General features: G+C 42.7%; 1 protein-coding gene across 1 annotated transcript in view; it reads left to right on the top strand.

The window, feature by feature from the left end:
- Positions 1-12,192, top strand: part of SPRED2 (sprouty related EVH1 domain containing 2) — a 94,708-nt gene that overhangs the window by 43,206 nt on the left and 39,310 nt on the right. The window lies entirely within an intron of this gene.

Genomic DNA, 12,192 nt, shown 5'->3' with positions numbered 1-12,192 from the left:
ACTGTGTTATTTTTGTTGTGCTTTTTTTGTTCCTCCTTCCATAGTTTCCCTCTGTGTCCAAATCAAACATAGTTATACATTTTTGGCACAAACGTGCTCCCTGGCTACAGTTGTATCCTGTTCAGGGAGCATAGCTGAGCTGTTTCATAACACTCCATTGTGCATGATAATAGAAATGTTCTGGTTAAAGGCGCGGAAGGTAAAATAAAACGGTGTGTTAAGTAACCATCCAGGAGGACGTCAGCCATTTAATTACAACATTCTGTTTCTGAGTTGGCGAAGACTCAACGATTGAGCTCGGGGCCACTTTTCTTCTCTCCTGACGTCTAGTAAACTTCAAACTTTGCATCACCACTTTATGGAGGAGGACGATCCGCTCTGCTGACACACACGTTGTAATAAATACTTGCATTGACCAAGCAATAACCATTCTGGAGCATCTTCTCTTGTATCACTACATTGTGCTGTTCCTCTGTTGCTCCTCCTGGAAGTGTAAGACTAAACTGACAGATGGGTGTTAACCATTCCCTCTTCTCTGACAGCTCTGATTGGGCAGCCCATCTTGTAACACCCAGGTATCAGTTTATTCATAGATTTCTAGGAGGGGTTACAGAGGAACGGTACAGTGGAGCATTAGAAGAAAAAATGATCCAAAATTGTTACATTATGGGGACTTTAAACCTTTTTCCAGAATAGAAATGTCCAAAGAGCTGACAGCTCCTATTTAAAGAAGCCCTCCTGGCAAAATTTTTGTCCCCTAATCTTTTTATGTAATGTAGATACTTTTAAAATATTTGCCAATCTCTGTCTTCCCCGGTTTACAGAATGGCTCCGCTCCTCCTTTGGGTCACCTAAGTGTTCATTGTCTGCTCTGCAAACTTACATTTTTGACGTCGGGTCTACACACTCACCTCCGTGTGATCCAGAAGAGGAGCGGTACAGCACTGGGGACGGTGGCGTTTGATGAGTATTTTAAAGGGAACCTCTCAGGTGATTCATGTTGCCTAAACCGCTGGCAGCATAAATCGCAGCCCGGCTGCTGAATTGCTTCTGTGATTATTATCCACCGAAAAGCTGTGGTGTTTCAAAAAATAATAATTTACTTTGAAGATCCAGCAGGGGTTCATAGCTGAAGAACTGACTAGTCCAGCTCTGATCTCTGCCTATGGTCCCCGGTCGGATCTTCAAAATATATTTTTTTTCTGACATACTGGAGCGTTTTAAAGCATGATATAGCTGGCAGAAATCGTGCAGCCAGGATGTGATCCATGATACCCACGTTTTGGGCAGCATGAATAATCTGATAGGTTCCCCTTAAAGGGGTTGTTCGGGACTTTAACGCTGATAACCTATCCTTGGGATCGGTAGGAGTGTGTTCCCGTTGTCGGTGACAGCTGGAACTGTTCAGTTGTGAAGCTGCGCAGCTTCGTAGATAGACTAGTGGTCGTGGCCAGGTACTGCACATCCACCCCCTATTGATTTGAATAAGGCTAAGTGCCCACGATGCAGAAATGCTGCAGATTTTTTCCGCTTCTCCCTTGTAGGAAAAACACATGCGGATTTTACATTCATTTTTCATGCCAGGTAGAAGCGTTTGTCACGCGTTTTTGCATGCATTTCTGCATGCGGGTTATCAAGCGCTTTTCCAAGGGATTTTAGCATCTCTTGGAAAAGTGCTTGGCAACTTGGTCACACTATATAAATCCATGCAGCCGGCATGGATTTATATAGTGTGACCAAGTTAATAGTTAAAAAAAAAAAAAAGGTAAAAAAAAATAACCATTATACTCACCTTCCGATGTCCCCCGGTCTCCTCTATGATGCGTCCGGTCTATTGTACAGCTCGCGGTGGTGTAAAAGGACCTTTCATGACGTCATTTAGTCATGTGACAGGTCATACAACCGCCGACGTCAGCAGTCGCGTGACCTGTCACATGACTAAATGACGTCATGGAAGGTCCTTTTACACCACCGCGAGCCGCCGGGGAGCCAGGACGCATCATGCAGGAGACCGGGGGCCATCAGAAGGTGAGTATAATGTTTATTTTTTATTTAAAATTCTTTTTGCTATGGGTACTATGGTACCCAGGTCTGGAGGAGAGTCTCTTCTTCTCCAGACCCGGGTACCATCCGCACATTGAATCGCTTAATGTTATGCGTTTCAATGCATGTCAATGGCCGAAATTATGCTGCGTGTACGCAAAATTAATGGACATGCTGCGGATTTTTCCGCAATGACCATGGGGCACGTATTGCCAAGCTTTTTTTTTTTTTAAGTGTTTTCGCTGCGGATATTCCACGGCAAAAACGCATAGTGGGCACGCAGCTTTAGGGGTGGATGTACAGTACCAGCCGCGGCCACTATACAGTGTACAGATGATTGGTGGAGGCATGAGGAGACTCGGGGAGGGTGAAACATAGGGAGCATTACAGCAAAGTGGTGACCTTTAACCTTACCGTAATCCCTTCATCCTTATAGTGTTACTTTCTCTCTCTCTCATAGAAATGCTCTCTTCAGAAAGGAAGAGGACTTGAACTCTAGTGCAACCTATTGGAAGTAGCAATCCTAAAAGTCATTATAGACCCTTTAAGCCCTTTACCACCTTGGGTTTTTGCGTTTTTGTTGTTTGCGCCCCTTCCCAGAGCCATAACTTTTTTTTTAATTTTTTGGTCAAAATGGTCATGTGAGGGCTTGTTTTTTGCGGGGCGAGTTGTACTGACCTGCGATTTATGATTATCCAGGTCATTACGAGTTCGCACATACCAAATGTATAGGTTTTTCTTTTATTTAAGTGGTGACAAAAAATCCAAAGTTGTAAAAGAAAAATAATAAAAAAAATTAAAGCGCAATTTTCTGAGATCTGTAGCATCTTCATTTTTCGGGATCTGGGTGAGGGCTTATTTTTGCGCATCGAGCTGATGTTTTTATGCTAACCCATTGGTGACCCACAATCATATGACGGGCGCGCCGATGGGCGGGATTAGTGACGCGCTTCTGGCGCGGCCATGTTAATTGCTGCTGTCGGAGTTTGACAGCAACATTTAACATGTTAACAGCCACGGTTCAGCTGTTATGTGCCGGAAAAAGATGCGGGCTCGTCGCTGGAGCCCACTTCAGAGGTGGAGGCGACCTTGTCATTAAGGGGTTAATGAGCCTTGAAATATGACTTGGGATAAAAGCCAAATCAGAATCTCAATTTGTGGACACGGTGTTTCGTGGTATTTCCCCTCGTCAGTACAAAGTATGAGATCTGTGGTGAGAGGCTAAGACTGGGATCTAAGGGTTAAGGATTCTCCTTGTGGAGAGTGACTTGCCAGGCATGTCAGAGTGAGGAGACTTGTACGTCGTGCCAGACCTAGCATGTCACTCTCCACAAGGAGAAACCTTACCCCTTAGATCCATTTCTCTTTGAGTAGTAAGGTTAGTTCAGTTTAGTGTACCCAAACCTATATTTCCCTTGCCGTTCTGCACAAACATGGTAAGAAGCAGTGAATAAGTGATCTGCAGTAAAATATGGACACTTATTTGCACAGGACGAATTTGCTGCATTTATTTCTGCAGCAAATCTCCATGAATAATCCTCACCGCGCTGGTGCCGATTTCCATCTTTGTGTAATGACGAGGGTAAAATTCGCCAGCTGTCTGCTGCAGATTACAGCGTGTCCGTGCAAGCCCTCCGCTCTGTGGATATTTTCCACGGCTCGGACATCCCCTGTGACCAGGCCCTTAGTGCAGATCCTCTGCGAGCACAATGTCTGCTAAACAAGAACCGGATGTATAACCTCTCCACCAGATGAATGCCGTGCATAGCTCTGCAGCAGGATAGTACTAGTAAGTCAGCCTGCCTGAATCAGACCCATTCATACCTTTCTCCTCTCCCAAATCCCATTGTTTTTGCTCTTCTGTCGCTCTTTTAAAGGTGGTAATCCTCAAACAATGCAGGAGCTATTAGACCTGACGTCATGTATAGGAAAGGGATATAGACACGAGAAGATGAAGAACTGCTTAACTGTCTAGATCGTACTATTCTCCGCAATACTCTCTACACCACTAATAACATTTTTGAGGTTACAAAACCTTTTACAGCAGATATAATTTAGCAGAGGATTATACATTAAAAAAGAAATATAAGGTGCAAATGTATACAGGTAACTTTACAACACTGGGCAAAAGTTCTTGACAGGTGTGGAAAAAATGCTGCAAAGGTAGAATGCTTTAAAAAATTAGTTACTATTTTATTTTAATCAGTTACCGAAATACAAAGTGAATGAACAAAAAATAAATCTAACGCAAATCAATATTTGGTGAAAGGCAGGCCAATACTTGTAGATACATTTGCATACAGTTTTTGCAGGAACTCATCAGGGAGATTGTGCCAAACATATTGGAGAACTGACCACAGATCTTCTTCTGTGGATGTCAATTGTGCAAATTCTTCTGTCTCCATGTAATCCCAGACACTTGATGATGAGAACCAGGATCTGTGAGGGTCATAGCGTCACTTCCAGGACTCCTTGTTTTTCTTTGTGCTGACTCTTCATATTATCCTTGTAGTTCCAGTGGAAACAGAAATCTGCATAGTACAAATGCATTTTACAGCCCCAGTTTGGTTATTGATTTAATTGGAATCTCTCGGGTCATATAGTGTCACTAAACAGAATACTTGAATCTGTAGGTGGTAGAAATAAAAGTTTGTGCCTCCCTGTATAGCCCCAAAGTGATGTGCCAAGGAAAACAGCTAATGAGCCTGGAAATGCATTGGGGGCCGGCTGGCTAGGACTGCTTTTGCATCGGCCTAGCACATTCGTTATACATGATGGCACATCACTTTGGGGCTATTCATGAAGTTGTATTTCTATGACCTAGACAGCCATATCTTTGGTTTAGCTTTACTAAATGTCCTGACAGACCCCCTTAAATTATAGGAAGTGCTCCCTTCCTAGTTATACGGTTAGGCCACGTTCACACTTATTTGGTCAGTATTTTATCTCAGTATTTGTAAGCCAAAACCAGGAGTGGGTGATAAATACAGAAGTGGTGATGTGTTTCTATTATACTTTTCCTCTGATTGTTCCACTCCTGATTTTGGCTTACAGATACTGATGTAAAATACTGACCAAATACTGAACGTGTGAACGTGGCTTATTCTGTCTATCTTCATGCTAGTGACACCCTGGATGGGAACGGATTCCAGAACCGATTGAATAGTTTTCTGTTGGATCAGTCAGAGCCAGATCAAAAGTACTTTGTATGCAGAGGGGTTTTCGTTATTGGAGTATGGACGTTGGATCAGTATGGAGAGTGCACAACATATCCCTTGTTTTCACTCCAGTGGACGTTTCTAACCCCCCACAAGGTCCAAAGCGGTTTCAAAGTCCTGAGAAATCCAAGGCACCAGAAGAAATTCTCATTGGGATAAAAAATAACTTTTATTCTGTCCTTGAAAGCATATGGCAATGGTTACAAATAAGGTAGATGAATCGAGCAACGTTTCGGCCATGACGGGCCTTTTTCAGGCCAAAATTACAGGTTTACAAAAAGTCCGCCATTTCTCTGGACTTTGAAGTTGTTTCGCACACAAATAATTTATGGCAGCTCAGCCTTACTTCATCTGCCGTAGGGTACTGTCAGACCACCATATTACCAGAGCATTTTAGCTTTGGTATAACAGCTGCAAATCACAACCCAAACTCGCACCTAATGACCCAGACTATTGGCCAATGCAAAAATCCATTTGCCGTAGTTTGTTGACTTGATTGGATGTTGGCTCTGCTCTACTTTGATGCTTGAGTTCCCCACCAATTACAGGAGTGGGTATCCCACAGGTAATTCGATTCTATCCACTTTACATTTGGGGTACAACCATATGGGACTACACCGTGTGCCAAAATGCTGCCGATTTGTTACAGATTCAACCTTTGCATTGCAAAGGATATAATCCACTTTGAGAATCCTCCTCGTACATTGCAAGTTTCAAATCCGCAGCGTAGGTCCTTTTTCAGTGTGGATTTTTCTACGTGTGAATGAGTTCTTAAAGTTTCCTTTTCCTGTAAAATGCAAATCTGCTTAGGAAAATTCATCCTCAGTGGATGATTAAGGGACCCTCTGATGTCATAGGTGTCTTTGTTCACTTTCAGGGAATATCCTGTGAGCATGCTCCCCATAAATAAAGAACTACCCACAGCGCACAGTGTGAACAGGGGTTTAGGTCCAGCTCAGGGTCAGAAAAATATTATATTTGGACTTGTGCTCTGGAGCGTAAGGCTGACCAATAATGATCATTAGTGCTGTGTACGAGGTGAGCGGGCGGACAACTGCACCAAAAATGACCTCACTAATAAAATATCATAGAACAGAATGATAAATGAATGAAGCATTGCGTTTTTTCTCCTATACAGTCGTCTTGTCCTCCGGTGCTGGTTACACAACGTGCCGTACGACACATGCGCTCCGCGGGATCCGTGTCAGCACTTTGTACATAGTTTGTGTGTGTGTTTTGCAGTATAATAGAAAAGGATCTCTGCTAAGTAGAAGGACTAAAGTATAATTCTGCCTGCAGGATTATTCATGTGTCTGAACGTAACCAGAATATTATACACACCCTAGGTGTGGGCTGCTGTTGAACCCTAAGGGCGAGTGATTTTGACTTGACACACCCCACCTATAATATCCTTTATTTAGTAACCTAACCTATAGCTGAAGCAAGTATTTTTCTTGCCTGTAGCAATTCCTTGCTGCTATGTGTTGTTCCTTTCTTGCTCTGTCATTTACTATATAATTGTTCTGCAGTACTTACCGTAACTTGTATTCACCAGATTATTACCTATCTGCAGGCTGATCAGTGGGGGTCTGACCGCTGGGATCTGCATTGATCGACAGAACAGGGAGTTTTTATCCCTGTTACAAACTGGAGCCCGACTGCCGTTCCATTCATTCTCTGTGGGGCTATTGGAAACACTCAAGTGTAGAGCTGGAGCGGCGGTGCAGCATGCGAGTGCCTTGTTCTGCAGCGGACCCCACCGATCAATAAGTTGTCACCTATCTTGATGGATAACTTGCTTTCACTGGACAGTCCTTTTAAGACATGAGGTGCCCTTGCCATGGGACCATCATCATTCAGTGCTTTCTGTTTCTGTCCATTTACATAGGTTTCTTCCTTTCCCTACCAAGAAATCTTCACATTTAGATAAATGGGAATAAATCTGTGGCTAGGAACCACCAAAAACGTTTTAACTTCACAATAGTTTGACAAGTTGCCCAAACATGAGGCTTAAAAAAAGAAGCCTGAAAAAACATGTAGAGGAGCACAATGAGCCGCCATTCTTTACCCATTGTCAATGACTTGGGATGTAGACAATAGAGATGAGCAATTTGATTCGTGTTGCCCTGGTCTAGCGTCCAGTCCGCTATGGCAGCTGGTCCATAAAATCTGGTGAGTTCAATGGCAGAGTGACACAATTGTGAATGTTGACTCCTGTGTTATCCATGTATAGGGGATTCTGGTTGTGATGATAATGAGATGACAGCTGACAAAATGATCTCTACAGAAAAGGAAGTGATATGCCTATTATATGAATCAGTAATCATAGTAAAAACGAAGACTCACAAAAAGTTAGGGATATTTGGCTTTCGGGCGAAATTTGTGAAAAACTTAAGTTCACTCTACAGTGATATTTTATAATGAAAGTAGGGCATTTATTGAAACAAAAGCCAACAGTGGTGGGTATACCCCCAACAAAAAATGTCAATGTCTCAATAACTTGTCACTTGGCCATGAGCATCAATTACAGCTAGATAACGACATCTCAAGCTGTTCACAAGGCGAGTTATTGTCTGCTGAGACATGGCATCCCACTCTATTTGAAGGGCGGCCCTCAGGTCATTGAGGTTCTGAGGTACAGAGTTACGAGCCTCTACACGGATACTCAGCTGATCCCATAGGTTTTCTATGGGATTTAGGTCTGGAAAAAGTGCAGGTCACTCCATTTGAGGAACCCAGTCTTCAGCAGCTGATCCCTAATGATGCGACCTCGATGAGCTGGAGCATTCTCGTTCATGAAGATGAAATTAGGCCTGTATTGTTGAAGCAGAGGCACAATGACTGGATTAATGATATTATTCAAGTAGTAGGGGCTTGTCACTGTACCATTCCCAAAGTGTAGGGCAGTTCAGTATTGACTAGACACAGCTGCCCACACTTTAATACCACCACCACCAAAGGCTCGTCTGGTGACAACAGTGGCTGATGCATAGCACTCTCCTTCACGTCTCCAGCATTGTTGGCGGCCATCATTTCTGCTCAGCATGAACCGACTTTCATCAGTGAACAGCGCTGAGGCCCACTGGTCCCTAGCCCATGTTAGGCGATGACTGCTGTGCTTGGTGGTGTGGTCCGGTACCCTTGCAGGTCGTCTAGCACGCAGACCACGCTGATGTAAATGGTCTTAAGTGGTCTGACGTGACACTTGGGTGCCTCTCAGCTCCCTTAATGTGCCTGGAGTTGTGTGGCATTCATCAACCTGTTCCAAAGGGCATTGTTCATAATAAAGCGGATGTGGCCAAAGGACGTCCACGTCTCTGCCTTTCTGTGACTCTTCCGGTCTCTGTATCTCTGTTGTAACCTCCGATGACACTCTAAGCTCAGTGGCCACTTCTGTCTGAGAACATCCTGCTTGAAGCCTCACAATGGCGAGGTACTGTTCATCAATTGTTAGGTGTCATCTTGGTCTCATGTCAAAATGTGAACAGCATGAGGAGGACTGTTCAATACCAATTCTAATTGAACCCTGAAATGTATTGAGATCAAACACCTGTTGTGAATTTTGCCATTAAGCTCCTTGACAGAAGAGGGGAGAGGCCAAAAGCCACAAGAGTGATGAACCAAGACATCATAATTATGAATGAAAAAAGAGATTTTATTAAAAAGCATACAAATGAGGTGGATGTGATACACACACAGGGATACACTTGTGGAAAGCGATGAAGCACACGGCCAAAGCATCATATACTCCATGTATACACAGGGGTCAGAAACATAGTTTCTATAATGAAAATTCAATAGTGTTCATAGCCCCTATATATATACCATATGTCCATGAGTACAACAGCTAGGGGTCAACAGGAAACCATGCTTACATAGATAATGTTGTCTGCCCTTTTGGAGCATCTGTCAGCTTGATATGATGATCCAGTCATTTGCTGAGTCTTAGGTGGGCAGTACTTAATATGGAGTGTACTGCTTTTCTCTGTATGTTTCCCCTATCACTAAGCTCCTTGTTGGAGAACAACAAGTTGTGCAAAAGTACTGAAACATTGAACAGGTGGACACGTGAAATCAAGTTTAGAGACGGTCACATTAAGTTCACCTGAAAAGGGTAGAGTGCATTTTAGGATCATCCTGAAATTTCACCCGAAAGCCAAATATCCCTAACAGTGTGTTGGGGAGTGTGTAAGCTGTATAGCCAATCACTTGCAACCTGTGCTCTGATCCGACCAGTGTCTGTCACTGCTATCGTCTCATGCTGCCTCTGGCTCCAGATAAGGAATGTGCACAGTTCCAACCAACTGCTCAGCCATGCAGCTAGCCCAAGCTGACAGTCTTCAGGAGCGCAGTGCCCCCTTCCACTTTATTACCCCCCACTCCCCCCGGGAAATGGGGAGCGGTGTGCTCCTGATGATACAACATGACGCTAACCTTTTAACTTCGGTTTTACACATGGCATCCTCAGTCTGCGTACACACCGCAATGTCCAGACCAGCTGCAGCTCTCCGGACCCGAACGTGCCATACTCATAAGCATATTTGAGTTAGCCCAAAAATACATCTTTAGTGTAGCCACAGGAATAGAGCATAAAATCTTGTTTATTGAATAAAAACTTTGTTGTGACAGAGTAACATCATAAAAATGAGAGAGCGCCTTCTCTATCTTCTCTTCAAGCGGCTTACTCGCTCTTAATGATGGCGACCAATCATGACAATGTGGTCTGTACTCTGACTGTGAATGTCAGAAGTTTGAAAATGGCCTTACGTGAAAACTTTATTTTAACAATCTATAATTTTTTAATAAAACATTACCTTAAGTATAATGCCATTTTCCCTTTTCCTTCATTTGTCCTTAAAACTTAATGCGTCCAAGGATTGTTCTGAGATAAAAAAAAAATTATATAGATATATCGATTTTTTTTTTTAAATCCTATCCTGTTCCTGGAGCCTTTAATAAACCTCTGCAAGGGGTCATAAAATGGCCATTTACACAGACGAAGTTTCGCAAATATTTCGATTGAGCGTTTATTTGGATTTGTTTTTGTGAGGCGTTGGCTTTATCAAATTATTCCATGCAGCCCAGTAAATCCACCACTAGATGAGCTTACTAACCATAATGTGCCCACTAATACAATGAGAGTGAAATAGTTAGTTATATGAAAAAGTTTGGGCACCCCTATTAATCTTAAGCTTATTGTTTTATAAAAATTGGTGTTTTTGCAACAGCTATTTCAGTTTAATATATGTAATAACTGTTGGACACAGTAATGTTTCTGCCTTGAAATGAGGTTTATTGTACTAACAGAAAATGCGCAATCTGCATTCAAGCAAAATTTGACAGGTGCATAAGTATGGGCACCTCACCAGAAAAGTGACATTAATATTTAGTAGATCCTCCTTTTGCAAAAATAACAGCCTCTAGTCGCTTCCTGTAGCTTTTAATGAGTTCCTGGATCCTGGATGAAGGTATTTTTGACCATTCCTCTTTACAAAACAATTCCAGTTCAGTTAAGTTTGATGGTCGCCGAGCATGGACAGCCCTCTTCAAATGATCCCACAGACGTTCAATGATATTCAGGTCTTGGGACTGGGATGGCCATTCCAGAGCATTGTAATTGTTCCTCTGCATGAATGCCTGAGTAGATTTGGAGCAGTGTTTTGGATCATTGTCTTGCTGAAAGATCCATCCCCTGCGTAATTTCAACTTTATCACTGATTCTTGAACATTATTGTCAAGAATCTGCTGATACTGAGTGGAATCCATGCGTCCCTCAACTTTAACAAGATTCCCGGTGCCGGCATTGGCCACACAGCCCCAAAGCATGATGGAACCTCCACCAAATTTTACTGTGGGTACCAAGTGTTTTTCTTGGAATGCTGTGTTTTTTTGCCGCCATGCATAACGCCTTTTTGTATGACCAAACAACTCAATCTTGGTTTCATCAGTCCACAGGACCTTCTTCCAAAAAGAAATTGGCTTCTCTAAATGTGCTTTTGCATACCTCAGCCGACTCGGTTTGTGGCGTGCTTGCAGAAACGGCTTCTTTCGCATCACTCTCCCATATAGCTTCTCCTTGTGCAAAGTGCGTTGTATAGTTGACCGATGCACAGTGACACCATCTGCAGCAAGTTGATGCTGCAGCTCTCTGGAGGTGGTCTGAGGATTGTCCTTGACTGATCTCACCATTCTTCTTCTCTGCCTTTCTGATGTTTTTCTTGGCCTGCCACTTCTGGCCTTAACAAGAACTATCCCTGTGTTCTTCCATTTCCTTACTATGTTCCTCACAGTGGAAACTGACAGGTTAAATCTCTGAGACAGCTTTTTGTATCCTTCCCCTGAACAACTGTGTTGAATAATCTTTGTTTTCAGATCATTTGACAGTTGTTTTGAGGAGCCCATGATGCCACTCTTCAGAGGAGATTCAAACAGGAGAACAACTTGCAAGTGGCCACTTTAAGTAGCTTTTCTCATGATTGCATACACCTGGCTATGAAGTTCAAAGCTCAATGAGGTTACAAAACCAAAAAAAGTGCTTTAGTAAGTCAGTAAAAAGTAGGTAGGAGTATTTAAAACAAGAAAATGATAAGGGTGCCCATACTTATGCACCTGTCAAATTTTGTTTGAATGCAGATTGCACATTTTCTGTTAGTACAATAAACCTCATTTCAAGGCAGAAACATTACTGTGTCCAACAGTTATTACATATATCAAACTGAAATAGCTGTTGCAAAAACACCAATTTTTATAAAACATTAAGCTTAAGATTAATAGGGGTGCCCAAACTTTTTCATATAACTGTAAATTATATTAAAAATGGGTAATGCTATAATGACTACTTGTTCTATATCCGCATATACCATAAATGCCTAATAGGTGGGGCTTCCACCTTAGAGACGCTCACCTTTTGGGAAAATAGGGGTCCTCTGAC

This window comes from Phyllobates terribilis, unplaced genomic scaffold (genome assembly GCF_046119375.1).
Source record: "Phyllobates terribilis strain yellow unplaced genomic scaffold, ASM4611937v1 Scaffold_3__8_contigs__length_932513732, whole genome shotgun sequence".
Lineage (NCBI taxonomy): Eukaryota > Metazoa > Chordata > Amphibia > Anura > Dendrobatidae > Phyllobates > Phyllobates terribilis.
The sequence above is the reverse complement of the archived record's forward strand: the minus strand, read 5'-3'. Positions and strand labels throughout refer to the sequence as shown.